At 43.8% G+C, this 27,995-nt stretch overlaps 1 long non-coding RNA gene across 1 annotated transcript; it reads left to right on the plus strand.

Annotated features, from left to right (window-relative positions):
* The first annotated feature begins 9,641 nt into the window (after nucleotides 1-9,641).
* Nucleotides 9,642-27,882, plus strand: LOC130124759 (uncharacterized). The gene is made up of 3 exons (XR_008811400.1): nucleotides 9,642-9,794; nucleotides 26,346-26,460; nucleotides 27,819-27,882. It is a non-coding gene; the product is annotated as an uncharacterized LOC130124759 (long non-coding RNA).
* The last annotated feature ends 113 nt before the right edge of the window (nucleotides 27,883-27,995 follow it).

A 27,995-nucleotide genomic window follows, 5' to 3' on the forward strand; every position in this document is an offset into this window, starting at 1 on the left:
TCCCACAAGTTGGATTGGTTGGATGGGCACTTCTTTGAGCAGATTGAGTTTCTGGAGCATCACATTTGTGGGGTCAATTAAACGCTCAAAATGGCCAGAAAAAGAGAACTTTCATCTGAAACTCGACAGTCTATTCTTGTTCTTAGAAATGAAGGCTATTCCATGCGAGAAATTGCTAAGAAATTGAAGATTTCCTACACCGGTGTGTACTACTCCCTTCAGAGGACAGCACAAACAGGCTCTAACCAGAGTAGAAAAAGAAGTGGGAGGCCGCGTTGCACAACTGAGCAAGAAGATAAGTACATTAGAGTCTCTAGTTTGAGAAACAGACGCCTCACAGGTCCCCAACTGGCATCTTCATTAAATAGTACCTGTTAGAGCCTGTTTGTGCTGTCCTCTGAAGGGAGTAGTACACACCGGTGTAGGAAATCTTCAATTTCTTAGCAATTTCTCGCATGGAATAGCCTTCATTTCTAAGAACAAGAATAGACTGTCGAGTTTCAGATGAAAGTTCTCTTTTTCTGGCCATTTTGAGCGTTTAATTGACCCCACAAATGTGATGCTCCAGAAACTCAATCTGCTCAAAGAAGTGCCCATCCAACCAATCCAACTTGTGGGAGCTGCTTCTGGAAGCGTGGGGTGCAATTTCTCCAGATTACCTCAACAAATTAACAGCTAGAATGCCAAAGGTCTGCAATGCTGTAATTGCTGCAAATGGAGGATTCTTTGACGAAAGCAAAGTTTGATGTAAAAAAAATCTTATTTCAAATACAAATCATTACTTCTAACCTTGTCAATGTCTTGACTCTATTTTCTATTCATTTCACAACATATGGTGGTGAATAAGTGTGACTTTTCATGGAAAACACAAAATTGTTTGGGTGATCCCAAACTTTTGAACGGTAGTGTACATATTTCAATGAGCAGTTTCTTGTACAGGAACAGTCACAATGTTTAAGGGTTTGATCTATTCCCTTATTCTCCATTTTCAGTGGTCACGGTTTAGACCTTTTCAGATAAAACCCAGCTTGAAGTGTCCTTAAACAATCCCTTTACAGATACAACCATGGTGGCTGGATTCTGGATGACATGGCTTGCTAATAGTCAGGATTGCAGTTCATACAGAAAGAGATCAGGGGTCATTAGTATGTGCTGGAAGAAGCAGGATAGGTCTACATCTTACAGATAAAATATGACGGAAACTGGGATAGAAGACTGGCCACAGCGTCTTTTCTGGAAAACATTTGCTGGATAATGAATTTCTCTGGTTCTGTCAGCCAACAGAAGAAATGAGGAGAAAAGAGGGAGAGAAATAGGGAGGGGGAAGAAGGACCCCATGTGTTTGTCCACTCAGCATTGAGAGTGTTAACATGCCTACAGAACTGTGAATAATAGCAGATTACTGGTGAGGTAAGGGGATTTACCAGAAGTAAAGGACGTTGACAAGAAATGGACAAACTAAGGTTCATTAAAACATTGTGCTACTTAAGGTTTGCAGGTTTTATCAGCGACAGTGGAAGTTCTGTGTTTTGGATCAGTGAAACATTTGAATGGCTGAAACACACATTGCAGGGCAAACTTCTTATTGTTGGAGACTTTTCACTTTATAAAGTACCTGCATGAGTTTAAACCAACCTTGATGGCTACAGAGACCTGAATAAACAGCAAGGGGTAGCCTAAACCTAACCCTGACCCTGAGTTTAGTCCAATAGGGATCTTTACTGAAACTCCTAAGGTCACTAAAGCTTCCTGGATCTGCACCAACTTGAAACACGTGATTTTTTTAACATGTTGTGGTACAGATCCACTCTTCACACCCTGCTCCACACTGATGAGGTCTGTGCCACAAAAGGGTTAAAAATCAGATTTTCTGTTCCTGTGTGAATGCAGCTCAAGTTTCCTTCCTCAACCTCCTGCATGTTGCACTTTAAAGCATGTGAACTTTGGCATTGGCTTAAAATGAGCACATGCTCAATGTGCATTACTGTGGGTGCATTGATTTAAAAAAAAAAAAGAAGAAGAAGAAAAAAGAGAAAGTCACAGATGCACACTTAATACACACAGCACACACCTTGAGACACACTCATGCACACACACGACACACAGCGCTTCTGCGCCTGAGCAAACTAGGTTGAGAAATTTAAAAGAAAACAAACAGGATTCCTGAGCAGTGTGGTGTGGCGTGAGGCTGCTGGAGCCAAACACAAAGAGGGGCCTGTTCACACAGCACACCAGCATACCGGCTAACAGAACGGGCTCTGGGACACTGTTGACCTAAGCTACTTTAGAATGTTTGTGCAATTGCTTTTGACCACTTGATTAAAAATATCGTTTGATGCTGGAGCGACCGTGTCCCAGTGAGAGGCAGTTCAGACTGGTCTTGGTAGAGCAACATGCTGGGGAATGAACGGGGGGCTCTTATAAAGGCCTTCCTGAAGAGGTGTTCGGCGAGGCCGTTCACTTGCAACAGAGAGCCACAGTCGAAACGAGTGTGGATGACCATCCTGTGACGCTATCTGCACATGATGGATTAGTTATGAGTTGGGTGATGCAAGTGTCATTCAGATTATGTGTCAGCTATTATATGAAGCCAAATATCAAAGCCATTTCTGACCACCTCCATATTTATTTATCTACACATTTTTTTTTTTTTTTTTTTTTTGCTGGTGCAACGCTCTCTCAAGTCTCAGTGCGGAAACGTGGTGGGAGTTGAACTGCAATCTCGGAGCTGAGACCCGCTCATCTGTTTGATCTGAAAAGGTCATATTCAAAGGAACAGTCCAATTTGAAATTACACCCAAATGAAGCTCATTTGGATGTAAAACTTAATTCAAGCATCTTACATACAGTAGCAGAGCTGTGCTCCTGGACCTGGATGCTGTGTATGCTGGCCGCCTACAGAGGAAAGCCAGCAACATCAGCAAAGATGCGACACACCCAGGTCACTGTCTGTTCGTTCCCTTGCCATCGGGGAAAAGATACCGCGCCATCAAACAGGCTGAGGACCAGCTTCTTCCCCAGAGCTCTAGCCTCCATGCCCCCCCCCCCATACACACACACACACCTGCCTATAGCTGCTGAGGACTAACTGGTACTAAAGCCGCTGCAATATGGACAACTATGTGTAGTAATCCCATGCACTATTTTTTGAACTTTAAAAGCTGCTGCTATCTTTTATTGTCTCATCACCATTTTTGCTACCTCACTTATTTATACTACCTCACTTATTTATACTACCTCACTTATTTATACTAAATGTTGTTTGTTCTTGTTTTTATCCTGTTTTTTTTTTAAAATCATTTACCTTGTCTAGTGTTGCTGGTCTGAGAGTCACCAAACGAAATTTCGTTGTGTGTACACAATGACAATAAAGTATCTTATTTTATCTTATCTTATCTTCTTACACCAACAGCACCCTGTTAAACAAATTGTGATACACCACAGCCTGCTACTGCAGGTGGGGTCACAGCTTATGTTCTCTAACACAGCGCTTTTTAAAGACTGGGTTGGCAACCAAAGGTGATCATGGGATGATTAGAACTTGTCCACATATTAGTATCTCCTCCATAGTCAAGCTCCAATAAGGAGGGAGCTTTAGGATGAACGCCTCTAAATTACCCTTGAGCTCCCTTAAATAAGCAAAGGTTCATCTGAAGTAAGTAAAAATTGAAGGAAACAGATCGTTATTTTCAGTAAGTATGAAATAGAAAATAATATAGATGATAGAAACTAACAACCCTTCTGGTGGGTTACACCATTCCTCTAATCCCACTGCCATCAATCATCTCTCTTGCCCTCCCTTGCTCTCTCTCTCTCTCTCTCTCTCTCTCTCTCTCTCTCTCTCTCTCTCCCTCTCTCTCTCTCTCTCTCTCTCTCTCTCTCTCTCTCTCTCTCTCTCTCTCTCTCTCTCTCTCTCTCTCCCTCTCTGCGTACAGTGCGGTGTGCTCGTTCCTGTGCTTAACTGCTGCGGCTTCATTGAAACATTGTCAATATCAAACAGTTTAAGTTGGCTGTTTTTCTGTCTCTCCTGCATCTTCTTCTTCTTTTGGCTTGTTCCCTGTTTCTCAAAGTGGATTTTTTCCCCCCCTCCATAGCTTTCTGTCTGACATATCCCTCTCCCGGAGTCCAAACCTCCTCATGTCCTCCTCTATCTGGTCTCTCCATCTTTTCCTTGGCCTTCCGCTTTTTCTTTTGCCAGGTATTTCCATGTCCAGTACTTTCTTTCCCATATAGTCGTTGCCTCCTCTCTGTGCATGTCCAGACCGTCTCAATCTTGTCTCTCTTGACTTCTCATCCATTCCTCTGATCTTGAGCATCGCTCTCACATCTTAATTTCCTCTTCCAGTCTTTTCTAGTCACTCTCAAGGACCAACACAGCATGTTCCTCTCTGCTACATGTAATGTAGATTCTAGCCTCTCTGTTGTTGTCACTGCTTCCATACCATAGAGCATGGCAGGCCTAACCATTGATTTGTATACCTTGCCCTTTACCCTCAATGGCATTCTTTTGTCACAAAGTACTCCAGTTACATTTCTCCACAAATTCCACCCAGATTGTGTCCTTTTCTTAGACTTCCATCACCACCGCCTTCTGCTGTATTGTCGATCCTAAGTACTTAAGTTCGTTAACTTCTGGGGCATCTTCTCTTCCTAAGGTCAATCCTGGACTTTCTACTTGCTTATTTATACACAGGTACTCAGTCTTTGTTCTGCTGATCTTTAGTCCTCTAATCTCTAGTGCTTCTCTCCAATCTTCAAGATCTCTCTCCAACCTTTCCTTGTCCTTGTTTGCTAGCACGATGTCATCAGCAGGCATCATGGTCCATGGTGGCTGTTTCTTAAGATGTTCTGTGAGGCTGTCCATCAGTATCATAGCAGGAAAAGGCTCAACACCAATCCTTGATACAGTCCTACCTTTACCCCAAACTTGCTTGTTGTTCCCAAAGTACATCGAACATTGAACTGCACATTGAACTATGGTCTTACAGTCCCTGTACATGTCCTGAATTATGCTGATGTAATTTTCTGTCACTCCCTTTGCCCTCAGACAATACCACAACTCCTCTCTCGGTACTCTGTCATATGCCTTCTCCAAATCAATAAATATGCAGTGCAATTCTTTCTGTCCTTCAATGTATTTTTCAGCTAAGGTCCTGAGTACAAATATCGCATCTGTGGTACTTCTTCCAGGCTTAAATCCAAATGGTTCTTTCCCTATAGTCATTTCCTTCCTAAGTCTCACTTCGATCACTCTCTTCCATAACTTAATTCCATGTCTCTCCTGCATCTACACCTTGCTAAATCAGCAGGTTGTTAAACTTCAGCTCATTGGACTGAAGCTCTTGTTTGTCATTGCAGTTTTTGACTACTGAGCAGGAGATTTCTCTTAGCAAAAAGCAGCAACAGCACTCCCCACAACCCCCCACCCACCCCAGTGTGACTTTTATGTGTCGCTCGGGTGAGTCTCAAGGTTTGAAAAGGGGCAGTGTGATTGGAAGGGTTGTCAGTTTGAATTCCTCCCATTGGCAGTTTAACAAGGTGAATGTGACATGCTTTCAGATGCTTCAGCCAATGTCACTGAAATCACCTCAGCACTGCTGTGGCAGAGCGGCTCAGCAGCCAACAGTAGGAGACTGTAAATGAACTGGGCAGCTCCTGGGTGTGAATGTGTGTAACTGTGCATGTGTGTAGAAAGGCGTTGATGAAAGAGACCATGTGTGCTTAGCAAACATACCCTGGATAAATTAAGGTGAAATAAAAAAACATCTATACTGCTACCACATCAAAAAAATCTTTAATGTGGCACTGGAGTCGTGTCATTGTGGGTTGGCTCAAACTAGCAAGAGAAGCGAAGTATGACACGAAATGAGCCGAGGTCTGTCACAACCCTTTTTAGTTTTGTTGCACACCCTGGCCATTTGGTTGAGGAGATGTTTACTGAAACTAGAAAACAGAGGGCGAATTGACCTTATCCTCAAACCGAGGGAGTGTAAACAAAGCTGTACTTAACTAAATTAAACCAAAACCTCTGTCAGGACATGTCAAGGTTATTGATAAATGGATCGATAAAACATGATGATGATGACGATGCCGGTGGTTTTGATGGCTGTGTTTATCGTACCCAGATGAAATTATAAGTGTTAGTTGTCATGCTGATTGTGAATTCTTGTGAATGATGTACTGACGGGCTGATGATATTTGCACTGATGGAACAACGTATTGAGTTGATGGTGGGAATCTTGTCACTAGCATGGGGAGTTGGTCATCCCATTCACCTTGATAGGAAACTGTTGGGTAAAACGGACTCATTGCGTGTCATCTCGTCTCAGCTAACGCACTACTGGTTGAGGGAGAATGACACAGAGCGAAACGGAAACATGATGTCTGAGAGGCCCATGGTGTAAAAAACGTGACGAATGTATCACAACACTGCGAGTCAACCAAGGGCCTCCCTCCTTCACCCTCTCTGTCCAGCGTGGTCTCTCTCTCCCTCCATCTCCCATCTCTTTCTCTCTTTCTCAGGGCTGGGGGTACTCATACAACAGTCTGGTATGTTTGCCCAATGGCTTTCACTAAACCACCACCACTGTCCCAACCAGCAATCCCCCCTTAACCTTCGACCTTGACACAACCACCTGCCTCGTACTCAAACTAAAGACACACACATCCACACACACTCACACCTTTCATTCTGTTAGCTCGGTCCTCCTCTGACGTCAAACCTCTTTCAGTGCAACTGATTAAAAGGTATAGGTTAAGTCACTCAGGGCTCAGAAACAGGATTTGTAAATAGTGGGTCCACATTCCCGGTAGTGAGGTTGTCTGGCAAAAAAATCCCTGCACTCTCCTCATTGCAAACATTCAGCTCAGCAAGTGATTTAATGTTCCTCTTAGCCTTAAATCTCACTTTTCTCAGAACAAAGGGAAAAAAAGCTGTCGAGCACGATGCGTGTTTATAACCACTTTATTATTACTAGAAATGCCAAGAATGACACCAACCCTTCTTAATGGTTGTTTGCAATCCCAAATGACTAATTTGTGTATTTTGCAAATGTTATTCAGAATTGACAGCCAAGGATGCTTGTACTCGCGTTCCCAAGTTACAAACAACCCAACAAAAAACACAAACATTGAGGTTTTGCACAGATGCAACTGCAAAGAAAAATTGCCATGTATTTGTAAAGAATATGCAAGAGTATGTGAATGTCCCCTCTCTCAATGGTTTCCACTAGAAGAATCCATTTCCAAAGTGGTGCATGGCCCATGGCGGTGATTGCGGTGTGGCTAGCTAACAGAATACTGGCTCGTATTTTTTCTTTTTTATCAGTCCTTGTTTTTGTTTGTTAGCCTTTGCAAAGTTATCAATTTCAAGCTATTTTACAGTCTGCTGACAGCGGAGACAGGCAAATATGTTGGAGTTGACATAGGCTGCATCACGATAGGCCAACAAAAATACAACGTACTCTGGGCGCTTAGATTTGGTTCACCTCTTCGCCATGGTTCACTAAGTGTCTAAAAGTATGTAGTTTTGATGGGAATGTGGGAGCAGTAGAGGCGTGTATACCCTGCTGGTGTGTTTTTTTCCCACTTAATCCTGCTTCTCTTGGTGTAACTACAGTTATACAGTAACATCTAACCCAGAGCAAATTCCTCTGGCGCCACCATGACGAAAACCCCAAATTTACTACCTGCCATTATAGGAACCCAGAGTCAAATACCTAGCAGTATGCTATCCCAGAGCCTAATTCCTTTGGTTCCACTTCCAGCATGGTTAAAACCCAAAGTTTAATACCTACCGCTACATTACAACAACAAGTAGTGGAAGTTTGGCGAAGGCCTTGCCAGTGTGTATGTGTGCGTGTGGTCTGACTGTTGACCACATCCTTCCAGTGGGACAACACGGCCACCTGGGAGACATGCATCCATTCTTCAATAACATCCCTCCCTCCTTCCATTCCTCCCTCCATCCCTCATTTCTCATTTCCCACTAACAGTGAGGTGGTTGAAAGGTGATGACGTTTGTTCCGTCACACAAGGACATTGGAGTTTGTCTTTGTGCATATTTTCCTCTTAGTTACATCCTGACCAAACAAGCAGTTAGACTTTGGGGAAGACATAATGGAATTGCATTTGGTTTGAAGAAGACGTAAATGGTATTGCGTCTCGCTTTTCACGAATCAGGAATCAGGAACATTTATTTGTCATTTCATTTCATGCACTTGTGTACATGAAATGAAATGAAATATCATTTTACCCAGCCCACAGCAGTGCAACACAAAGACAAAAACACATATCCAAACTACAAGAACATATATAACCAAACTACAAAAAAACTACAAAAACACAAATATGCAACATATATAAAAAATAAAAATTTCACTGTCCAAAAGAGCAAACGCCAGGATGACTGTCAGAACTACCAGTCTGCAAGGGCTAGCAGTTAGCTTAGCCTGCCCCACTTCCGCGTCCTGTCAGACCGCCCTCGGTGTTTCCTCCTTGGGCGCAGGGCCCACTGGACGCAGCAGACCGGGCTGTCCCCAGCCGATCTAATGCCAGCTCTCCCAGCCAAACACCTTCAACACACCTCCTTTTGCAGCATATTCACAAATTAAATGTGGATAGATCATGCACCAACTTTCTGAATTAAAGTGTCACCCATAGTGTTGTGCTTTTGGACAAGTTTAGTAGTTTGGAGGGAACAGGTGTAGCCTAGGCCACCCTCCAACATCTGGGTTACAGCTAACCTGCAGCCCTTCTGGTTTCAAGGTCAACCTCTTGAACCAGAAGGCCTACACTGTTAAGGGATTGGAGATGAAGAAGACCTGAACACAGTGGAGGTGTAGAGAGTGACCTGGGACACAGGACAAGGTAATATAAAGTGAACTATATTATATGGGCTTGTAAATAGGCTGAGGGTATATGAGATGGGTGCAGGGATAGGATATCTTTTTCAGTGCATATTACAGATGGTTTATCGCCATAGAACTTATGCTTCAGTATACTCTTGGGATACACTACAGGGACCTTTTGGACCTGGCTCCCAATTTGAGAAATTAGGGATTGGAGAAAAGTCCAAGAGCTGGAAGTTATATACGGCTGTACAGGCCCAGGTCAACTTCTAACCGAATGTCAGTCTGGATGATTTACATATCGCCTCAAGAAGAGGAAAACAACACAGCTTTGAGGCTTACTTCATTTAAAAATCCTCCAGTATTCATCCATAATGTCAGTTACAAAGAAAGATGTCATGGAAAGCTGTACTAATGCTTTCTTTAATGTGCAAGCTGGGATTTTGTAATTTTGAAACGGCAGGTGAGCGTGTGTAGCACATCCTGTCACATACCAGGGAGCAACTTCCTCCTCAGTAAAAACATCAATATTTACCAGAATATTCAGAGGTCTGGCCGGTTTTTCAGTTGTAGTGCCAGCTGTCTTGTGTGTGCATGTCTTGCCTGTGCCAGCTGTGCCTCATCTTTATTTATGACTTCCCCCACTAAATATTCATTTTCAGAGAGAGGCCACCACAGAGAGCACACTTTGACAGCAAACACTCGGCATTCCTCCTGCAGGCCTTCAGCTGGACTCCAAAGTAAAGTTTACATTCCTGGGCTGCCCGGAGGAATGCTTTCTCCAAGGCTTTGAGAGGCCTTTAGCCAGGCTGAGGAATACAGGACAGAGACCGTGACTGACAATTGCCACACGGACTTTTGAGGGGGTCGACGATGACTTAGTCCAGATTTGCATGGGCCCCGAGGATCTGATATTGTGGCAAACATCCAATTCCACGATGGCAGGTGAGGATAATGGTTTAGATCTTACATCTCTTCCTCTTCAGAGTTGAGATCTGATTCTGTAAGGTTGCATGAGTGAGTCAAGCACTCAGAAAGTCCGTAACTCGGCCCTTATTTTGATAAGCAGAAACCATTGCACCTTTTGATCACTGTAACAGTAATTTTCGTTGTTTAACAAGCAGCTGCCTCAACGTCACAGAATCTGATTTTTCACTATGAAGACACACACTTGAAGATTACAACTATGCCACAAATGGTCAGATGGTGAGAAACTAAAAGAAACACCTTCAGAAAGTTCTGTATTTTTACTGAATGAAGTGATGTTTCTATCTATACGACTGAACTGGAAATGAATTGACCACGTGCAGCCGGCCTGGTTCCTGTTGCCCTTGGGGAGGCCTAAAATACTAACAGCATGTGGAGCCATAGACGTTGCTTTCTAAACTTGTTCTGACGGAGAGGTTGTGTAGAGACGAAGGGGGAGGAGTGGGTTGAAAGTAGGGGAGGAGAAAAGAGAGATGGGGAGAAGGAGAGAAGGGCAGGGGAGAGGACATGACAGGAAAGGAGAACGTGAAAGAGGAAGCAAGGATTTGTGGGAAATGTGGTCTCGCTCTACTGAAGGGTGACTCTTGCCAGTGTTTTCATTTTAGTGATTACGCAATTACTGGAACATTATGTTAAAAAAAAGAAAAGAAAAAAATCAGAAAATGTGAATACAATAGTGTGATATTTTCTATGTCCCTACAGAGCCAATTTTCTTTTCTCTTGTCCACATCCACTGGGAGGTCAGGGTGTAGGGTCAGGAATGAAGCAAGGACCTTTGATCTGGTATGGTTGTAGTGTCTTGCTGAAGGACACTACAGCAGGGCAGATGCATGCTGCCCACAAGGCTTGAAAGAGGTCCTCAATTTAATCTACATTGATAGTCACATCTGATCTTCAGATTCCTTTAAGTTTATTTCTTTAGACAGTTATTAGAAAAACATGACCCAAAAACAAACAACAACAAGCAAAAGAAACAAATAAGCCAACCAACAAACAGCACAAAGTGATGTTTTGGGTCTATGTAAATATAGCCAGTAACAGTAAATAATCATTATAATGAATAGATGGCTGCACACAGCATACATTTTACAGCACAGAGATAGGTTGGTCTATGGTTAAATCGTGGTATCATCATTAACAATATACAGAAGTGTTTTACTTATTGTATTATGATTTTTTTGGGCAAACTTGTGCAGTGAACCCTTGCAGTGAACAAGTGCAGTGATCCAGTTGTACCTGGATGGTATTCATGACTGTATACAGACAAATGTATGGATTAAATGATACAGTGCATGATGTTGGTTGTAAATCCTGGTTTGGTTGGGGAGATAAAAGCAGTGAAGCTGCACTTGCGAGCAATGACCACCATCTGGTGGTCACAATTATTCTTTTTGTGCAATGAGAAGTAAAATATACCTATAGTTTTCATGATGCAACCTGTTAAAAGTACATTCAACCTTTATTTTACACCTGAGATAGTCTTGATTTAGTAGCATGGTGGCACAGTGGTTAGCGCAGTCAGCTCACAGTAAGAAGGTCCTGGGTTTGAACCCCGGGGTTGTCCAACCTTGGGGTCATCCCAGGTCATCCAGTGTGTGGAGTTTGGATGTTCTCCCTGTGTCTGCATGGGTTTCCTCTGGGTGCTCTGGTTTCCTCTCACAGTCCAAAGACATGTAGGTCAGGTGAATCAGCCAAATGAAATTATCCCTAGGTGTGAATGTGTCGGTCCTGTGATGGACTGGCAGGGTGTCTCCCCGCCTGCTGCCCAGTGACTGCAGGGATATAGGCTCCAGCATCCCACAACCTTAACCAGGATAAGTGGCTTGGATAATGGAATGGAATGGAATATTTTGACTTAAGGAAAATACAGCCTGCCCAAAGTGAATTAAGAATATATTTATGACTTCCAGTTATGGCGCGGTGCTAAGAGGTCACAACTTTTCAGCCCTGCTGCTGCCATGTAATTGATCCAGCAATAGGAACCAGAATTTTATTCAAAGACAAGCAACATGTATATAAGAGTAGTACTGGGTATTTAAAATGTTGCGAAAAGGATGGAAAAAAGGCAAAAGGAAATCACGATATGAGGACGAACATTTGGAGGGTGAAGAAATAAAGGACATCATGGTCACCATGTATGATGACCTTGACGAAGGAGATGGTGAAATATCGGACTCAGATGAGAACAGTAATCAAGATATCATGAAAGTCATATTGTCCTTGAAAAGAGGACTCTATAAGAAAATTGATGTGATGCAAGTACTGCCATAGAGACTTGATAAAGAACCCACAGGACACTCAGCTCTCCTTAAGTGCTTTAGTGATTGAGCTACAATCACAGTGTACAATAGGACAAGGGTGATGAACATCAACGCACTCTCACATAACATCTTTCTCTCTGTCTCTCTCAGTCCCAAAACTGAACCCACAGTATGTGTATATCACCATAGTGCAGGCACAGTATGGTGCCCGGTGGCTATCCCCAGTAGCCAAGATGGCTAAACTGGCACATTTACAGAAATGTTTATGACTGTGTACGGTCCCTGTAACTTTAAACTGTATGAATAAAATAAATGTTACACTAAGCAAAAATATATAGAAATAATTGAATAACTCAAATACAGTCATTTGGTTAGAATCAACATGCCTGCAATCACAGTGTACAATAGGACAAGGATGATGAATGTCAATGCACTCTCACATAACAACAGCTTTCTCTCTGAGGATGCATAAAATGAAACCCAATGAAGCCTTTACCACAATCCTCTTTCACACTGCATGTTAAGTAAAGTGCAAGAACATATGTACACCAGTGGCGGCTGCAGACCAAAATTTTTGGTGAAGCAGCCACCCAAAAAAGAAAAAGAAAAAAGAAGGCAAACAAAAGGCGCAGCGGCAATCTCACTTTTTATCTCCGCCTGAACGGTAGTAGCAATGGCTTTAATCAGATCATTTTGTATTGTCTTAGACATCCCAAAAAAACACAGTGGACAATTTCAAATGAGCAGCCAGAACATCATCATAGCGGGAAAACACTTCTACCGTCTCTCTGTAGTTTCCTTTATTATCTGACTTTTCACTCTCATCATGCCCCCTAAATGCCTGCTCCTGACGACCAAATAATGACACCGAATCAATCAACCTTTTCAGAATGTCACGGTTTTTCTGGACCGTGTTGTTATGCTTTGTGAGTATCAATCATCACATTTCCCAACAGACTTGATTGCACGGCTGCCCCTACATGCTCCTTTTCATTTTTAATGAAGCTTAACAGATCTGTCAAAATTTCGTAGATCCTCAAATCCATCTCTTGCAAACTTTGAAGAACACCTATCTCCTGCAGCAGCACACTTAAACATCACGCAAGGCCAGCAATACAAGCAGTTTGTTAGCACACTACTCGTTAGCCACTCTACCTTTTCATACCCAGAACACTTAAAATCGGACTTACTGAGCCCACTCTCTGCACCAGCTTGATGGGGGGAGGGGGGGCTTTGGTCTCTCCTATGCCTTCACTCCTAGTTTTTCCTCACAGGAGAAAGTGTGAAAAGATTCCCGTAGGATCCGGTCCATGATGTTTGCATCCATCAGAAGCTAGCCAGCTAGCTAGCTAAGCTAGTTAGAACAACTAACGTTAGCCTACAGTACAGAGCTACTACACGAGGTCAAGATCAAAAATGCAAATATAAAGATGAACAATAAAGTTGAACAATAAAGATCTGAACAGATTCACTATCACAATATTTACAATATATATACAAGAACCACCAAACACTACTATAGTAATCACTAATTTATCTTTGGCTAATCTCTTTTTCTTATCTTATATTTCACCGCGCTTCAGATACCAAAAGGTATGATCAAAGATCGGAAAGGCTGAACTGGTGTTCTCTGATTGGTTAGACAGGTGTCAATCATTTTCAGGTCGAGGAAAGACTAGGTGAAGCACCGCTTCACTGGGTGGGCATTCAAATGCGTCATAAATCATAACCCTCCAATCAACAACATGTAAGGTACTTTTTCAATTTACATTCACTTACATGGGGTTAGTGATGCAGAACACTCCCCTGTGTCACATGAAGAGGACGCTGTGTTGCACAATACCCACTACACTTTTTTTTAACTTTTTTGTTTGATTCACAGAGGAAATAGTCATTCTAATGAAATGTTAGCATCTAAAAAAGATGTTTTATATGATATGTGTGTTATGTTTTTTGTTTATTTTTTGGTGAAGCACTGCTTCGCCTGTTGTTTTATAGAAACATCCTCTTATACCAAAAAAACGTGTCTAGTTAGACCAGTCTGCCCGGTACAGAAGCAAAAACTACAATTCCCATATTACCACGACAACACCGTGACACAGCGCAGAGGGGTGGCCCCTTCACAAGGCTAACTTGCACCAAAAATGGCAATCACAAAGCTTGCTGTATTTTAAGTACTACAACGCTACAAACTCTACCGAATCGCGGTTTACACAGAGCTGTTATCTTACACTTGATCCACGTCATATAACATGCATTTTGGCGTACATTAAGCAATTAACCACAATTTTATGTGCAGCGTCTTGTTACCGTACACGTCTCTCTGTCCCAAACCTGAACTGAGGGGAAACCGCATGTGCCCATACCAACGTGCACAACCCGGTTGCAACGTGCAACAGGCGACATGACATTTAAGATGCTTAACAAGTGAGATTTAAAATAGCGTAACTTATTTTGACTGCATTAACCGCTTTTCAATAAATACAGAGCACGTGCACTTTGTATTGTAAACATTATATGGAAAAGCAAAAATAAACAAACGATCAATACTACCTTTTTATCGTTTCACCCTATTATCTACCTCTAGTGTAACCTTCTGGCCCAAAGCACTTCACTACTATAGGGGCGCATCGTTTGAAGGGATGTTACTCGACCACAATATTACAATATTACCATTATTACACTCTCCCCCTCTTTAAGGAGAAAGTGGCTCCTGACAGCTCGAGGGATTCCACATTGCTGGCAGGAATATGTATGCTGAGGCATGGGGGTTGAGTATGGAACCCACTGGTTTAAGGCATTGAGGGTGGGTCTCAAAACCTGGAACTTGGTTGCCCTAGTGTGTCATGGTTAACGTGTTTCTTGGCCTATGTGCCCTTTGGGACCTTCTTATTTCACACTTCAATTTCTTGCTGGTTTGAACCTGAGGCCTCCTCGGCCTCTGGTGTACATGTGGAGTCAAAAAGACTCTGTTCTGCCTCAATGTCCCCTAGTTCACCTTGGTAGCCATCAGCAACCCCCATTCCAGCCTGAATATGCGTATTCTGGTTTACTGTTCCATCTAGGCAATGGCCTTCCTGCTGACTACATTCAGCAGACTCACAAGGTTGGTTGAGCTTTGTCTGTGTTCTCACATTGTCAGTGTTGGTACCCTGTACAATGGGCCCTCTCCAAACTTCTCTACTACTCTATGAACCACTGGTTCCCAGTAAGCTCGCAGCTTACCAGGTCTGTCTCACTCCAACATGATTTTAACAAGAACTCTGTCCCCTGGTTGAAGGGCCACTGCCTTTGCCCCTTGATCATAATATCTTTTCCCTTTGGCAGAGGACCTCTGACTATTCTCTGAAGCCGTTTGATAAGCCTGCTGCATCCTTCTGCCCCACCCCTGAGCATACTCTGAGTATGACTTGTGCTCATTTGTCCAAATGTGGCCAAATAGGAGGTCTATGGGCAGTTGAGGCGGCTGACCAAAGAGGAGAAAGTGTGGTGAAAACCCAGTTATCTCATGCCATGTACAGTTGTACAAAGTGCACAATGTGTGGCAGGTGATCCTTCCATCGTGACTTCTGGTCCTCAGGGAGAGTGCGCAGCATCTGCGGGACAGTTCAATTCATATGCTCCACTGGGTTGCTCTGAGGAGGATATGGTGTTGTACAAGAGTGTGCTACCTACCCCAGCTAGTTCTTGGAGCCTTGCAAACAGCGGGTTCTCAGATTCTCACCCCTAGTCATGGTGAAGTTTCTCTGGATACCCAAATCTCGGGATGAATACAATACAATACAATACTTTATTAATCCCACTAGGGGCAGTTTATTTGGAGAAGCGTGTGAACATAAAACACAGTAACTTGCAAACAAACAAATAACACAAACAATAAATAATAACACCGGAGAGAGCTATATAAAATCTATAAAACCTATAATGAAGTAATAGAATATCTTTTCTGCTGCTGTTCTCACAAATTTTTTGCGAGTAGTATAAGCTTGAGCAAACTTAGTAAAGTGGTCTAGTAACACAAGTATATGTTCATAACCACCTTTGCTTCAAAAGGAGCGCTAGATGTCAGTTTGCCCATTGGAGCCCACTGCTCGACATTGGGTTGCTTCTACTTTATGCAACTGCACTTGACATACTCCTCAACTTCCTTTTCCAGAATGGCCCAATAAAACCTCTCCCTTACCAGTTGTAGGACCTTGTCAATACCCACATGCCCCATGTCATTGCGCAGGTGCTTTAATACCCTCTCTTTGAATGTTGCTGAGAGTACCAACTGCCTTCTGTCACCGCCCTGCCAGTACAGGATTCCATCATTGGGCCGGAGTTTTTTCCACTCATGCAGTAAGCGCTTTGCCAATGCACACAGGGTCCTTCAGTCTAGTTCTGATGGTGCTTGTTTCTACATCTTTGATGCCCTGATCATCCTGCTGTGCTGCACGAAGCTCTTCTCTCTTCACGGGGATCGCCACTCCCCCTCCTTTGTCCTTAGGTCGTGGGGTCTCAATAGACAGTGCAGCAACCCCTACCTGCTCACTCTTTGAGGCTTTGCTCCAATGCCAGATGGCCGAAATGATATCATGTGTCATCATGCCAGTGAATGCTTGCTCACCCTCTTGCAGATCTATGGGATGTCTGGAGACGGTTTCTGCATCGATTTTGGCTTTTATCAAAATTGATGTCGGCCAATTCACCAACCCAATGATGTCCCACAGCATTCAATCTGGCTGTACTCAACACATAGCTGAGAGGATTATTATAATTGTAAAATGTGAATGATGGGGCATAATATAGGTAGTCACAGAACTTATCACATATAGCCCACTTTAATGCTAGAAATTCAAGTTTCCGGGCGTCTGAGTGGTGTGGCAGTCTATTCTATTGCCTACCAACATGGGGATTGCCGGTTCATGTTACCATCGGCTTGGTCGGGAATCCCTACAGACACAACTGGCCATGTCTGCGGGTGGGAAGGTGGATGTGGGTATGTGTCCTGGTCGCTGCAATAGTGCCTTCTCTGATCGGTCGGGGCACCTGTTCAAGGGGGAGGGGTAACTGGGGAGAATAGCGTGATCCTCCCATGTGCTGCAGAAGCGGCTGGCGATTCCACATGTATCGGTGGAGGCATGTGGTAGTCTGCAGCCCTCCCTGGATCAGCAGAGGGGGTGGAGCAGTGACCGGGACGGCTTGGAAGAGTTGGGTAATTGGACAAGTACAATTGGGAGAAAGGGGGCGGGGTCCAAAAAGAGAAATTCAAGTTTCTGTCAATGCAAGTAGTAATTCTCTTCTGCTGCTGATAAGGTCCTGGAACCATAGCCTTCGACTCTGAGCTTGCCCTGCTGTTGTTGATACAATACTGTACCAAGTCCGTCGTTGGAAGCATCAGTCTGGAATATGCCAACAGTGGTGGTTCAGTCAATATCTCAACCAACTGATCAACAGCCTCCTTGTGAGCTTGTCTCCATACTACAGGTGTTCCAGATGGTAGCTGCCCAGAGGCTTTTGTTTGTTTTCTTCTTGTTGCCTTTTTTTCTTTGTATTGGTGTCTTGTCTTCCTTGGACTGAAGCAGTTCATACAGGGGTTTCACAATTCTTGAGAAATCTTGCATGAAAGTTCTGTAATAACTCAAGAATCCCAGAAGCTTTCGCACGTCACCTACAGTGTTGGGTGACTTATCTTTTAACACCCTCACTGCCTGTAGGTCCTTCGGGTCAACACAAACTTCTTCCCCTGAAACCATGCCGATGTATCTCACCTCCCGTTTGAAGAGTTCACACTTGGCACACTTCTCAGTTTGATACCATGTTGACGCATCCTTTGCAACAACTTCCTAAAATCCTCTACATGATTCTCAAAAGTCTATGAGTAGCATAGCACATCATCTAAATATGGTGAGCAGCATTCATCTCTGATCTCATCAAGTGTCTCTTCACTGCATCTTTGAAATGCAGCTGGGGTGTGCATCAATCCAAACGGGATACAAACCAATTCGTATAATTGGTTTGTATGGTGTACAAAAGCTGCCATGGTGTACAAAAGCTGTCATGCGCCTGGACTCCTCTGACACAAAGCCTTGGTGATAGGCCAACCCTTGATCGAGAATGGAGAACCATGTGAACCCTCCCAGGTTGTCCAAAAGATCCTGAATTCTCAGCAGAGGATGCCTGTCTGGTATTGTCTTCTTGTTCAGACCCCTGAAATCATTGCACAGCCTCAAACTTTGGTGCTTTTTTCTCACGCAGATAATAGGCAAAGAGTATGCTGACTTGGACTTCTGAATCCACCCTCTTTCGAGTAGGGTGTGGGCATAGTCTTTCACTTTGTAGAGAGGCTTAGGAATTGAGCTGTACAACTTCAGCACAGTTGTGTCATCACAGTCTAATTTTCAGATTAAGCCCTGACACACACCCTATGTCTCCTTCCCCATGGGCAAACACATCTGATTCCTCAAATAATATTTGTCTTACTGTCTCTGCCTGCTTTGGCTCCAAATGACTCAAGTCTACTGGTGGGTGCCACTTTTCATCTGTCTCTGTTTTGATATTGTTGCCATCACTTGAACTAAGCCCTGTCTTGATTGTCAATAGCACAGCCTAGCTTTTGCCCTGAGGTGTGTGGTCTGGGCTATGCCCAGAGGTGTTGTCAGAGGTAGTCTAAGGGTACAGGGGTCATAGCTACAATTGACTCGATGTGGCCCAAGCATGTCGTACGGGCAAGTCAGATGTCAAGTTTGGATGAGTTCAGAACTTTTATCTTCTCTACCTTGGAGGCCCCTGCTGAAAGCTCTACAATGCTTGGATAGAGTTGAAGACCTAGGTAGGACATGATACATGGCTCAAAGAGCATTATACCCCCACTTGGCAAGCCTCGTACCCAGCACTTCACATCTCTAATCTTGTCTACTTGCAATGCTGAATCCAGTTTTCTTAGATTTCACAATGCAGCTGAAGTCTTCCTGTTCATCGACCATAGCCCCAACTGAGTCAACCCCAGTATGAACAATGTTCCTCTTAACTGTAACTTCCTTTAGTAGAGCCTGGAGGTCTGTTCCACCCCTCCCCTTTATAACTTCCCTCACTACATTGATACCTACAAGCTGTGGTTACTTTTTGGCTCATTAACATGGGCACCTCTATGGCCAATCACCCATATGAATTCCACTACCGCCTCAATCCACCCCTCAAAAGGCATGTCCAGCCCATTGGCTGCAATTAGATCAAGAGGCTCATTTGTTTCCAGTATTTTTTCTATAGGTTCAATGACAGTGTCTCTCTGAGATTTTTGTCAAGCCACCTTCTCCCAAGAATAGTGACCTGGGCACCGGTATCCAGTCATGTCTCACAATACACCCCATGGTGCCACAAGTTTGGTTTCCTGTTTTTGTTTGCATTTCTCAACATTTGTTTGAGTGGCATCTAAATTGGTACTATGTTTCAAACCCTCAGAAGGGGACATGCTTGAAGGTAAGGTCACAGGCTGTCCCCTTCCAGTGACCCCTTCAAGTTTCCCTGTCTCTGCACCTTCAGTAAACAAGTGTGGTCAAGCTGGGCCCAGTGCCCAGCTTCACCATACTTGAAACAGTGAACAGACTTCTCATTACCCTGTTTGACACAACTGTTACACTTGCCCTTTTCCTGTCTGTTTTGAGACACTGCTGTTTTGACTACCATGGCATCTGCACAATGTTTACTCTCCTCCACTGTGCCTCTGATGGTGAGCATTTTTCCATGTTTTTGGTATGGGATGAAAACAGCTGCTAAGTCCTGTATGGCTTGTCTATTAGCTTGTATGTCTGCCTTCAGAGGCCCTTGCTCTGCTCCCTTCTCAGAATCATTTTCAGTTCTCTCACTTCGCTGCACTATATAAGCACTTGCTGAGCAGTTTCTGCCAGATCCCACTAGACGTTTCTGCCTTTCTGTTTCCTCCCTCACCGACTCTGTGATTAGGTCAAGAATAACGGCATCTGTCACTTTAAAGTCATTAACGTAAGGTTTTATATCCCTCATTGGAGTATTTGTCACTCAACCCTTGGTATAAGGTGCAGAGGAATATGCCCTGGACCAGATTTTTGTCATACGTCAATAAAGCCACTCCCTGATTAGAAGCATTTCGGACACTTTGTTTAAGCCCAATGACTCTACAGACAAATTGTTTAGGAGTATCTGTGTTGAGTTGCCTGTCGCTGCTGAGCTCCTGAAACATTTCACTACTGTCTTTCCCTTTCATGTGTGATTAGAGAAAGCATTCGAATTCAGTCACTGTCAGCTCATCATTGTTACATAACATGTCTTCGAAAGTACCTGGCTTTATAACCCTAATAATTGACCTAGCAACCTCGGACTCGGAGAAATTTGCTTTTAACCCATCATCAATCTGCTTGCAAATGTTGCTGTAGCTCATATCAATACATGTGTCAAGCAACAATTATTGATATAAGAAAGCAGGTACAGGAATGCACAGGGTGCATTACGCATGCGGAACAATGGATTTCTGACACTGAAGACAATGTTAATGGGCTAATATCCAAAGTCAGCACATTGGAAAGCACAGTTAAAACTCTTACCAACAAAGTGGAAAACTTGGAATGCAGAAGCCAATGGAACAACATAAGACTTGATAGGCCTACCAGAGAAGGCAGAGATCCAAGATATAATTACATTCATGGAAAAGTGGTTACCGGGGGGTCTGGGTCTGGAACCGTGAGAGGTCTTGGTAATCGAGCGGGCTCATAGAATCAGCACCCTGCGAAACAACAAATCGTACAATACATGTCCGAGAACAATTATTATGAATTTCTTGACCTTTAAAGATAGGGAGCGAGTATTGAAGGCAACCAGAACAAAAGAAAAAGTTCTGTACAACAACGAACAAGTCCGTTTTCACCCGGACCTCTCTGCTGATGTATATGGGATGCAGCGCGGCTATGATGAGGTGTGAAAGAAGTTGCGAGACAAGTGGATCCATAAGCACAGAATTACCTTTGTGGTGCAGCTCCTGGAGACATATGCTGAGAGGTCTCTCACTTTCCAAACTCCAGCTGAAGTGGACAAGTTTGTCCAGTCTCTTCGAATAATTGAGGTGGGCCTGACGATGGAATGCTCCATCAGGAGAGTGTAGCAGCAACACTGATTATTCTATTTTATATCACTTTCACACGAGGTAATATGATCATCCTTTTTGTTTATCCTTTTCCATTGGATAGGACTGCGTTTCGTTTCCCTTTCCATTCTCTTGGCTAAAATTAATTTTCGTCTTTATTGATATAGACAGTGGGCTTAATACGGATTGGAAAAAGGGAAACAATGACATTTTTGCACCCAAGCAATGGACTGTTGAAATGTCATTTGCTTACAAAGGATGTTCAACCCATCACAGACTTTACGTTGCCAACAGCTGTAATATTTGATTCCTTTGCTATTTTATCTATCCTTCAGCGTGGGTTCCTGGTGTTATTATTCGTTTTGTGTGCCTTTGATTTTTGCGTACAGGTTGCAAATATTACATAGTTCATTTTTATAAACTTTGAGAGGTTAGTTAGCATTTGTTTAAAGCAGTTAGAGCTTAAGAGAAGGGAATAACTAAAAGTGAGAGAGACGGTTCCTCATAGTGTGTGCCCAGCAAACAAAAGAACGTCCTCCGCATGTCCCCTAAAGCTCCTCTCCAAACGTCCTGTAAATGTCATTGTGTGGGGTTTTCATTACGTCACGGAGACGTTATTGAGAGACGTTCAAAGAACATCCCACAGTAATGTCCCCGTGACGCCCCAGGGACGTCTGGTAGACTTTCCCCTAACATCCCTGTTATGTCCTCGGGATGTTCTTTGACGTTCCCGGGATGTCGCGGAGACATCTAGACGATGTTCCCCTAAGTCCCTGTAATGTCCTTGGGACGTTACAGGGATGTCCCACGATAACGTCCCCTGGACATCTAGAGGACTTTCCCCTAACATCCCTGCAATGTCCTTGGGACGTTCCCTGAACATCACGCAATAACAGCCAGACTTCCGGCTTGGCCGACCAAGCCGCTTCGGCTTGGTCGGGTGTACCTACAGACACAGTTGGCCATATCTGCAGGTGGGAAGCTGGATGTGGGTATGTGTCCTGGTTGTTGCTCTAACGCCTCCTCTGGTCGGTCGAGGAGCCCATTTGGGGGGGGGGGGCTGGGGGGAATAGCATGATCCTCACACGCTACATCCCCCTGGCGAAACTCCTCACTGTCAGGGGGGGAAAAGCGGCTGGCGACTCCGCGTGTATCAGAGGATGCATGTGGTAGTCTGCAGCCCTCCCCAGATCAGCAGAGGGGGTGGAGCAGCGACCGGGACAGCTCAGAAGAGTGGGTAATTGGCTGGATACAATTGGGGAGAAAAAGGGAGGGGAATGGGGGGGAATGCCCCCCCCCAAAAAAAGACTGGAGTAAGACATGTAGGAAGGTTCAGAGGCAAACACTCAACATTAACTTGAAACTTATACAGTATAAATGGCTGATGCAAACATAGACAACTCCTGTTAAATTGCACAAGTTTAATGATAATATTCCTGGTACCTGTATCAAGTGTAATGAGGCAAGAGGGACACTATACCAATGTTTATGGGAATGCATGAAAGTGAAATCCTTTTGGCTAGATATTATTAATATGATTGATCAATTTTATCAAAGAAATTACCATTGGATCCTAATCTTTTTATTCTGGGTATATAGCCTATCAACCATCATTCAATTTCACTGCTACGTGGATGACACCCAGCTTTATCTATCCACCAAGCCTACCTCTACTCTTCCACCCACTTCCCTTTCTGACTTCTAGAAATTAAATCCTGGTTTTCATACCGGCTCGAGGGAGCTTGGAGTAGAGCCGGAGGAAGCTTGGAGTAGAACCGCTGCTCCTTCACATCGAAAGGAGCCAGTTGAGATGGTTCGGGCATCTGATTAGGATGCCTCCTGGGCGCCTTCCTTTGGAGGTTTACCGGGCACGGCCAACTGGGAGGAGACCCCTAGGTAGACCCAGAACTCGCTGGAGGGACTACATGTCCAATCTGGCCTGGGAATGCCTTGGGATCCCCCAGGAGGAGCTGGAGGGTGTTCCTGGGGAGAGGGACATCTGGAGTGCCCTACTCAGCTTGCTGCCACCGTGACCCGACCCCAGAAAAGTGGCTGAAGATGAGAGAGAGAGAGAGAGAGAGAGGTTTTCATACCACTTCCTCAAACTTAATAGTGGTAAAATCGAGGTCCTCATTGTAGATACTAAATCTACTTTGGCTAAACCTGATAGTTTTTCCCTAACTATTGACAACTTTATAGTTCCTCCATCACCTCAGGTTAAGAGTCTGGGTGCCATCCTGGACAGCACATTATCTTTTGAAGTTCACATCAAAAATGTTATTCGGTCTGCATACTTCCACCTACACAATATTAATCATCTTCGCCTGTCACGTACACCTAACAGCACTGCCATACTCATTCACATCCTGGCTATATCCCGTATTGACTACTTCAATTCTATCCCCTTGGTCTTCCCCTCAAGTGTCTTCATAAGCTTCAATTGGTCCAGAATTCAGCTGCCCATATCATTACCAGAACTCGTTCCATAGATCATATCACTCCTGTTCTTCAGCAACTCCATTGGCTCCCTGTTAAATACCATATTGACTTCAAGATACTGCTCCTCACCTTTAAGGCCCTTAATAACCTAGCTCCTTCATATCTTTCCAAACTCCTTCATATCCACACGCCGTCCCGCACTCTCAGATCCTCTTCTGCTCTCCAACTCACTACACCATTGGCCTGCTTGACTACCATGGGGACTAGAGCCTTCAGTCGTTCTGCTCCCCACCTATGGAACTCTCTCCCATAAGACATTCGCAACATTGACTTTCTTTCAACCTTCAAATCCCATCTCAAAACGTACGTTTTCAAACTGGCATATTCAGTCTGATCCACGCTTCATTGAGTTTTTGGCAGATGATGACTTTATACATATCTGTTGTATTAACTTTTTATTGTCTACCCTGCTTTGTTTTGGTTTTATGCCGTCTGATACAGTGCTGCTTGTTCTTTTACTATGTTCTGTAAGGTGTCCTTGAGTGCTCTGAAAGGCGCCCACAAATAAAATGTATTGTTATTATTATTATTATTATTATTATTATTATTATTGTTATTGTTACATTGATCTAAGACACACCCTTTATTTTATTCATTTATCTATTTACTTTTTATTTAGAATGTTTATTTTTTTCTAGTTTATTTTTTTTTCTATGTCCCTACTTGGTTGGTGGGGATGAGTTGTGGGAGGGAGAAAAGGAGGGAAAATGTTTGCTGTGTTTTGTGTAATTGGTATTCACTGTATATTCTGATGTGATTTGCAAACTATTAAAAAAAAGAAGATGTCTTTACATAGAAAATCTGATTTCTAAGTCTCATCTGGTCAATTCATTGCTGGTTATGAATATATCACAGTTGTCAGTCAGAGTAAACTGAATTATTTAGATTTTATCCTACAATTGATCCTATTATATTCATATTTCAGGCACCACCGATTGATAGAGCAGAATTAAAAATGAGAAAATCTTCACAAAAAATGTGATTGACTGCCATTGATGTCACGTACAAAAAAAATAAAATCCTTAAGCCTTTTCTGTCCAGTCAATGCAGGCAACTCTGATCCCAGTCTCATTCTGTTTATTTATATATATTTTATTTATGGTACTGCCTCCCTGTTCACATACAGGGAGGGAGGGGGCAGTACTATAGGCAGAGGCATGGGTGTGCTATGAGTTCCCCAGTCTCAGCTATAGTGGCCAACTTTTATGTGGAGGAAGTGGAAAAGAGAGCTCTGACGTCCTATCCAGGGACACCACCTAGCCATTGGTTCAGATTTGTGGATGATACCTGGGTTAAAATTAAATCTCAGGATGGACCACATTTCACTGACCACATCAACTCTGTGGACAACCACATCAAGTTCACCAGGGAGGATGTGAAAAATGACAGGTTAGCCTTCTTAGACTGTGAAATTGCAATTGGTGATGGGGACATTTGATTGTTGATGTTTACTGTAAACCAACACATACTGATCAGTACTTAAGGTTTGACTCTCATCATCCACTGGAGCACAAACTAGGAGTCATCAAGATGCTGTACCACTGGGCTGACAACATCCCCACCAACACAGCGGCCGGGGAAGTGTAGAAATCCCGCATTAAACAGGCCCTGGTTAAGTGTGGCTATCCTGATTGAGCATTTGTCAAATCCAGGAAGATGCCCAAACAGTACACCAGCCGATCGAAGAGAGGAGAAGGACAACAGCTGTCTAAGTGTAAACCAGTGGTGATTCCATATCTGGCGGGAGTGTCGGAACAGTTGAGAGCATATTTTCCAAACACTGCATCTCAGAAATTCGTCCATCCCAGGGATTGGGTCCCCCGGCACAAACAGAGCAATATAGTGTACGCTGTTAAGTGACAGGAGGACTGTCGTGACTTGTACATCGGGGAAACCAAACAGACACTGGCCAAGAGGATGGCACAACACAGGAGAGCTAACACGTCAGGCCAGGACTCTGCAGTCCTCACCCATCTACAGGCCAGTGGCCACTCTTTCAAGGATGAGGATGTGCACATCCTTGATAGGGAGGAACGATGGTATGAATGGGGAGTCAAAGAGGCCATCTATGTTAAGAGGGAACGACCATCCCTGAACCAATTGGGGGGGGCTAAGAGTGCATCTGTCACCATCTTACAATGCTGTGTTTGCAGCTATTCCCAAATCCTCTGTGAATAGTACCCATCGCCATTGTAACTCTAGTTAATGGTCACGGTAAGTTGCATGTGAAACTGACTGTTGTTTTCGGTCATTATGCAATTGTATTGTCTATAAGGGTGGGGATACCTGCAGTCAGTTTAGACTGAAGAGGTCACTTAGATGAGTCATGAAACATTTCTGACAATCAACGTTGCGTCCAAATGAAGTGATTCAACTTTCTGTGATTCTGTTTATTGTACCGAATTAAAACAGCATGCACACTGTGACCTGGTGCAGTGACCTATCTGGGGGAAATATACAGTAATGTAGAGCAATGGTTAGAGCTCCACCTAAAAAAGGCCCCACTTGAAAATAATGATGCAGTTTGTAAGTCTGGTGTATAATTGACTGAATGTTTATTTTCACAGACCTCAACTGAAATGTCACGACGTCATCTCATTTCTTGGTTGTTTTGAAATGAGAGTTGTGCTTCCTTCACTCTTTCTACCAAAGGGGCTCCTCTTTACCTTCAACCAGCTGCAGGAACAGGAAACTCCCTCACATCGATCTGTCACTTTGTCCTGCTGAGCCAGGAACAACCTCTGTTATAAGTATGAATCCCAAACAGGTACTGTAACTTTTACCGTCAGTGTCCATGGTTTCACTCACTCCTAATGTAGTTTTATTCCCATTACACCATAGCAGCCTAACAGATGTGGAAAAGAAAACTCATAATAACTTGTAATCTTTACCCTAAGGTCCCAGCACAACAACTTCCTGTTGTAATGTCGTATCCACAACACCAGCTCAGTGTTTGTCTTGATCAAGCACCTAAGTCAATTGACCCCCCCCCATCTCTCTACATCACACCGAGTCTCTCCACATAGTCTTACTTCTACCTACCAGCCACCTTGGTGACTGAAGCACATGACCTTTCATCTCATCCTGATTTACAGCAGGGCTCCTCATCATACAGAAGGCAATAGCTCCTTATCTCCAAAAGCTGCCTGTGCGTCATGAAAAATAGGCCATATGTAGCCACCTTTAGCCTTTGATAATGACCTCTCGACCTTCCACCCTTTCCTCCAGACAGGATGTGCCACATAAAGAGAGAAAACTCACCCACGTGTCATTTTTGACATTTTTTTCTTTTCCCCCTTTTTCTCCCCAGTTGTATACAGCCAATTACCCCACTCTTCCGAGCCGTCCCAGTTGCTGCTCCACCCACTCTGCCGATCCGGGGAGGGCTGCAGACTACCACATGCCTCCTCCGATACATGTGGAGTCGCCAGCTGCTTCTTTTCACCTGACAGTGAGGCGTTTCACCAGGGGGACGTAGCACGGGGGAGGATCATGTTATTCCCTCCAGTTCCCCCTTCCCCCTGAACAGGTGCCCCGACCAATCAGAGGAGGCGCTAGTGCAGCGACCAAGACACATATCCACATCCGGCTCCCACCCACAGACACAGCCAATTGTGTCTGTAGGGACGCCAGACCAAGCTGGAGGTAACACGGGGATTTGAACCGGCAATCCACGATGGAATAGACCGCCACGCCACCCAGATGTCCCTGTTACTTTTGACTTTTGACCCGTCTTCTCCCGTGGCTACATCGGCAGTTAGATTATGTCAAATGGACAGTTATGGTGTCAAAACAAGGCCACAAATGCGTAAAAGTTTTGATGTTTGCAAAAAAAAAAGTATCGTAAATGCAAAAAAAGACGATTTTCTCGCAAACATCAAAACAGCTATTTCAAGTATATTTTTTGTTTACAATACATGACTTACGTTTATGATGCTTTGTAGCCTTGTTTTGACACCATAGATAGTAGTTAAACATTTGTTCAGATGACGTGTAAACAAAGCAAAAAACAAAAAAACAACCCTAACGTACCTGCATCCCACTTAGTTTAATTCCCTGTCTCTTTCCACCCACCTCCCTCTCTCCATTCTATCCTTTGTGTCTTGCCCCGTCTATCACCCTCAGCCTTCACAGCAGTAATGTTTCCGTCCAAAGGAAAACTCTCATCTCTGCTTTGCAGCAGTTTGTTACTTTCACCCTCAGCCCACACTGTGCTAATGACGTATACAGAGCACGCTGGCCAGATCGTCCTTGTCTCTAACACTTGCATCAGAGAGGAAACCTCTGCTCTCAGCATCACGG

This window comes from Lampris incognitus, chromosome 15, assembly GCF_029633865.1.
Source record: "Lampris incognitus isolate fLamInc1 chromosome 15, fLamInc1.hap2, whole genome shotgun sequence".
In the NCBI taxonomy this organism is placed as follows: Eukaryota; Metazoa; Chordata; class Actinopteri; order Lampriformes; family Lampridae; genus Lampris; species Lampris incognitus.